Raw genomic sequence first — 6,188 nt, 5'->3', positions numbered from 1 at the left:
CCCCTCCACCCCCTTCCCCACCCCACTAAGCCAGCCTAGCAGGGAAAGGTCTAGTTCAGGAAAGGCAAAGTTTAATCTTTGCCTCAGTATCCATAGCCACTCCTACATATACATATATGTGATACTGTCAATAGCTATTCCCTGAAGATTCAGGTTGAAGCACCCCTGTTAGAGTCAGTCAGTTCTGGCCCCAGTATGGATGGAAGGAGTGCCTTATCTCCTCTTTGCCCAAGAGTATGCTTTGCTTGCCTTTGCTGAAGGAAGACAAATCAAGGTCAATAAGATCGATATTAGCCACATGGGATAAATTTAGACGTAGCTCTTTTCTAAAGGAATAAATAGCTGAGTCCAACAACATGCTAAGGGACAAGTAAACCCTACCTTTCCTAACCCCTCACTCAAATTTTGTTCTCTCTAACCATATTTATACTTGCTTTAAGGGGAGAATAACACGTTAATCCCACTGGTCAAGCAATGGTAAAGAAGTATTAATTATGATCACATCAGAATTCTGATTTAGCTCACTCAATGTTTAGTGCAGGGTGCCTCAAAAGTCTTAATACAGTTTTACTAGCTTAGAAGTACACAAAAACTGTGGAAACAACGTGTATAATGGAAGTCATTATAGTCTTCTGCTCTATACTGCAATAGTGCACACTGACTTAGCAAGCCATTGGTACTCATTTTGAACCCTAGGTCCTCTTTAGTGGCAGGTTTCTATAGCCAGGTATTCCTCACCTATTTGCTTTGAACTTTTCTTCCCAAGGAGCATATTCTACGCTTATCAGAAGAGATCTAACAGGTAGGAAGAAGAAGTACTAAAACATACAAACAAACAAAGAGTGAACATGCAATAAAAGCATTAATTCATTTCATTTATTTTCTCATTCACAAATATCAATTGAATGGCTACTGTGCATACTAATGTAGGAGACATGAAGTTCAACTTTCTGGTTTTCATCTTGAAAGGGAAGAGGGAATCCTCATGCCAATCCCAGTGATATAATCCTAAATTATATTGCAAAATAACAGATGGAAACTTGTTTGCCAAGTTGACTCACTGACTTGAGAAATATCACGAAATACTCTGGTTCTTCTTTCTCATATCCCAACCCTCTGATATCTTCTGACTTTTGCTTCCTTCCCCACTAATATCAGCAACCTTTGCTGGATCAAGCTGCAATCTCTTAGCCTAGGAAAATTACTAGGAAAATTAAATCCCCTCTGGTATGGGAATGTATCACAAAGGAAGTAGAAAAGATCTTTACAAGGCAAGAAGGACCATGCCTGAAGATCTTGGGAGAAGAGAAGGGAGGAAGACAGGGAATCACTTAGTATAATATGACTCAATTTTTAAAAGGCACTTTGGACAAAATACAATATGGAAATTCCAAGTTTTACAGCATTGTTCTTCCCTTTATAATGATGATTCAAGAGACTTTATTTAGAGTAAAGATTATATCATCTCTCTCAGAAGAATAATTAATAATAATAATAATAATAAAGATACAGTCTTTAGGACCAGGAAGATCCTTGCTCAGGTACTCGATGATCTCTACATGAAAGTCACTCTGGTTGAGTTGAGTATTACTATTAGAAAAATTTGGTTTATATGTGTGGACTTATAACTATTATCCACTTTTATTTTTATAGGCTGAATGAACACTCTGAGCTGCTTCTAGAAATTACTATTTTCCAAGAAGGGGTCATTTTGGTCCTCCACTGTCTACAATAAGTCTTGATTATTTAGAGACATTATTCAGTGTGGATCATCCGGGTCCTTGAGTAAAGAGCTAATGTAATTTCCTGGACTTAGGAATTCAAGTCTACACTATGCTTCTTGTCACTTATTGTATGACCTGAGGCAAGATACTTAGATCCTCAGTTTACTGACTAATCAACAAGTAATTTATTAAATAGTGACTATGTGTCAGGGACTGTGCAAAGAACTAGAAGTTGAAAGCTGTTGTCCTCATAGAGATGTTGTGAGGGGAAAAAAATGAAATAATTTATATAAAGTGTTTTGTAACCATAAAACATCCTTTAAATGCTAGTCTATTATAGCTACGTTTAGCTCCTGCTCCCTTCTGTTGCCCAAGTTTTAGCCATTATCATGCTCACTAATCTGGAACAGAGAGGGAGAGCAGAAGGGCATGAAGATGAAACTTCGACTTTAATTGCAACAAATTGGAAATGACTGAAAGGTCTGCTTTTCTTGTCCAGCCTTGTTCCCCATTGCACATAGGGCCTATTGTCTTTTTCTTGGGCCAGCCCATAGTTGAAAATGAAGGACTCACGATTAGGCTCCTCCCCAGGCAGGCAGTGTTTCTGGGCAAGAAAAGGTTCTTTATACCAAAGGGGAAAGGATGTTTATGAAACTGTTTCTAGTTATGCTACCTGATTTCTCAATAGATTTAACTTAATTTCTTTGAGATGAACTGCTTATTTTCTTAGCCATATAAACATCTCTAATAGTACTATTGACTTTGTTTCCAATAACAACTGATATTAAGATAATATATTTATAATTGTATATATTAAACATATAATATATGTCATGTATATAACATATTAAATATATATTATAATACTTGGGATTTATACAAAATATTTAGTGGGCAGTTATATACACACACATACATACATATATACTTGCTTGTATATGTATATGTACCCATGTACGTATGGATGGATGTGTGTGTATGTGTGTGTGTGTGTAGTGAATTCCAAGATGTGCTGGTGGGTACTGACTTGCATAAATAAAGAGAAATGCAAATTACCAAAAGGGCAATCTGTCAGCACCAGAAATTCAGTAAGCAACAAGGGAGGAAAGATGTTTCCATGAGTTCTCATCCTAGCCATAAAATTCTCAGTTGTTATCTCGGCAGACCAAGTATAAGCTCTTAAATCTTTTTAGAATGTGGTGATACAGACATTGTTCACAAATAGTGGGGTTTTTTTTAGTGGTTCAAAAAAGCTGCCAGGATAATTTTACTATATTTGGACAATATTATCAAATGAAAATAAAATGATCTAATTGCTATAAAGAAGTGCCAAGACCCAATTTTGAATAAAAGTAGACATTAGCAATTGAGCATCAGCTCAAAAGAAATCATCTAACTCGATTGGATAGACCCACTATTTTTATTTTTCTTTTAAATTTTGTTGCTATCTTTCATTCATCTATCATTTCTAAATATGTAGGTGGCTTCCCCAGCCCCCAAAGGAGTTTAGGGTGATTCCGTAGAAAGAGTACTGGACAGGAAGTCAGAAAACCTGGATTCTAATCTCACCTCGGTTGCTTATGAAATATATGACCTGGGACAAGTCATTTAGTCCTTCTGAGTCTCAGTTTCCTCCATTTAAAATGAGGTACTTGGATTATAAGATAACCTTATAATTCTGTGGTTATAAGGAGGAAATATGTAGACTATTTTAAGTAAAAATCACAATAAATGTCAAGAAAGAGAGGAAAAAAAAGCAGAACAATGTACTATTACATGAAAGTGCTGCATATCCACATCTGTGTAATTAAGTACAGAGCAACCCTCTCTATATGAGAAGAATAGAAGGAACTGTCTCCTGAAAGGGAAGTCAATGACTGAGACAGAGCATGAATTGTGGTCATCATTACCGTTGGCTTTCTCCGGTCAAGAGACCAGTATCTTAAATACAATCTAGCAAAATTAGGAACAGAATCTGCAGAACCCCAACTTTTTCTTCCTATTTTGGGGCTGTGATGTTAAAGTCGGGCTGGAAGATACTGTTCTTCCAGCCAAACTCAAATGAACAGTTTAGTCTGAAAATTAAGGGGACAAGGGAATATTTTTAGCTCCTATTGAATAAAATGTATGCTTATTTCAAGCTCTGAGAATGTCTATACTCTGCAGTCCATGAGGCAAACTGTCATCTCCCAGAGAGATTTAGCTAGCTAAGCTGGCAAGGTGCACATTACAGAGGCTTGGATGGTGGCCATGGTCACCTTTTTGCCTGAACATTTGACCTGTGTGGATACACATTATCAGAGTTGGGTCAGTCATGAAGGTCAGTGATTGATTCTGAAATCTGTTTGCTTCTATATTGGCTAGTATGCAAGGTTAGCAGTGCCAATATGTAAAATCTTGCCTTCCCAATGCACCCAAACACCTGTATAGCCATAGTCTGTATAAGATACCCAAAATACTGTCCCTGTCCTATGGCCGAGTGGAATGAGCACTTTGATACAAATTGAGAAAATCTGGGTCATAGAATCTCTAGATCCAAAGCTGAATGGGACCTTAAGGGTGATGTAATCCAATCTCCTTATTTTATAAGTGAGGAAAACTGTGGCCTAAATAGGTGAAATGTTTTCTTCAAGGTCACAAAGACGGGTGCTAGGACCCAATGCCTCTCCAATTACCTCCCTGTATGAAAGCGGGGAAATCACACAATCATTCTCTGTCTCAATATCTTCAACTATAAAAAAGGGAATAAATAAGCTTAGGTCTCTCTTCCTCACAGAGTTGTTACTAGCAGGGAATGAGGCAATGAGGGAGTGAGGGAAAGTGTTCCAGATTGATTATGATACCTAACACTTTCAACACAGCTCATAGTTGACTGTATTGATCTTAGTCCAATTCACAGTTTTTAGACTGAGTAAAGGGATGTCTTACAATCCAATGCACACCACTTAGAAACATTTTGTGGGGAAGTGAGGAAAGACAATTCAAGCAGATAGGTTTTTTGGAAACAAAAATATATGCTTTTATAGAAAAAAAATTTAGTTTCTAGAAGGGACCCTGAAGAATACCTAGTCTAATCCTCTAATTTTACAGATGAAAAAACAAAATAACAGAGAGGTTCAACAACTTTTCCAAAGGTCTCAAAGTTAGGAATTGTCAGGGCTATAGTTCCAACTTCATTTTTCTGATTCCAAATCCAGCCTGCCACTTTGATATAATGGAATTGAGACAGTTATTGGACTATTACAATAGTTTCCCAATTGATTTCCCAGCCTCCAGACTGTCCCATCTCAAACCTCTCCAATCCATTGTCAACTAAACTGGCAAAGTGACGTTGCTTGAGCTTAAATTTGACCATGATACTCCTATGCTCAATAAATCCTAGAGGTTCCCAGTACTTGTAGGATCAAGTATTCCTCAGTTTGGTGTTTGTCCCACTCCCTTCCATGTTTACTGTTTATTGGTCTTCTTCAAACACTCTTTGGTGCAGCCCAGGCTTCTCTCTCTCTTCTTCACCCATGACGTAATATCTGATGTCTCCATGCCTTTGTACAGACTGTCTCTTGTCCTTTGAATGTACTTCTTTCATAGTGTCTTATCAGTATCAGCCTCTTAGTATCTCTACTTTCTTTGAAAGCTCAGCTCAAACAGCAACTTGAGGCATTTCCTGATAATGCCAACAGCTAGTACTTCCCCTTCCTTATTCCCCCTGCCCTTGGAAAAAAGAAGTTACCTTGTATTTATATTATGATTATTTTTTATGTATTTACCCACCACCCCCAACACAATGTAAAATCCTCGAGGATGGGGGGGGGCGGGGAGAGGCTGTTTAATTTTTGTCTTTGTATTCCCAGCACTTGGCAGAGTGCCTGACACATAGTAGGTGTTCACTAAGTGTCTGTTGATTAACTGTTTACAAATCACTTTTTGTATATAAATACAGACTTGGTATCTCAATTTCATAGAAAGAGGGAGGTCTGTGGTCCTGAGAATCTGGCTAGGAATATTACAATTCAGGATAAAGTGGACAAGAGGATCAGTGCCTCTGAATTCCTAAAACAGTAAACTTTCTAGCAGGCCGTATTTTCATACATGTGACCTATGCTCCCACTGAAAATAAATAAAATGCAATTACCAAGAGTGACATACCAGAACTCAGCAGGGATTAGCTCAAGACTTTGGGCAAGGTTCCCAAAGACAATACCAGGGCAGCATTGATAATCCTAGAATAAGCTGTATAGACTTTGGGCTATCCATGCAGAGTAGATGAGATCCTAGCTTGCAAAGTTTCGAACTAAAAGAGGCTAAGAGAAATGGTCCATTTTGATAGGAGGTCACAGATCATGAGGGAGAAATGATTGAATCAAGTAGAATTTACATCTATGCAATCTAGTGCTTTTATGAAACACACACACACACAGACACTTTGCTGCAAATCTGAACCAAAAGGAAAAGTATTTGGCTAGA

The sequence above is a fragment of the Vombatus ursinus genome, unplaced genomic scaffold (assembly GCF_900497805.2).
Source record: "Vombatus ursinus unplaced genomic scaffold, bare-nosed wombat genome assembly UNPS02014841.1, whole genome shotgun sequence".
Classification (NCBI taxonomy): domain Eukaryota; kingdom Metazoa; phylum Chordata; class Mammalia; order Diprotodontia; family Vombatidae; genus Vombatus; species Vombatus ursinus.
The sequence above is the reverse complement of the archived record's forward strand: the minus strand, read 5'-3'. Positions refer to the sequence as shown.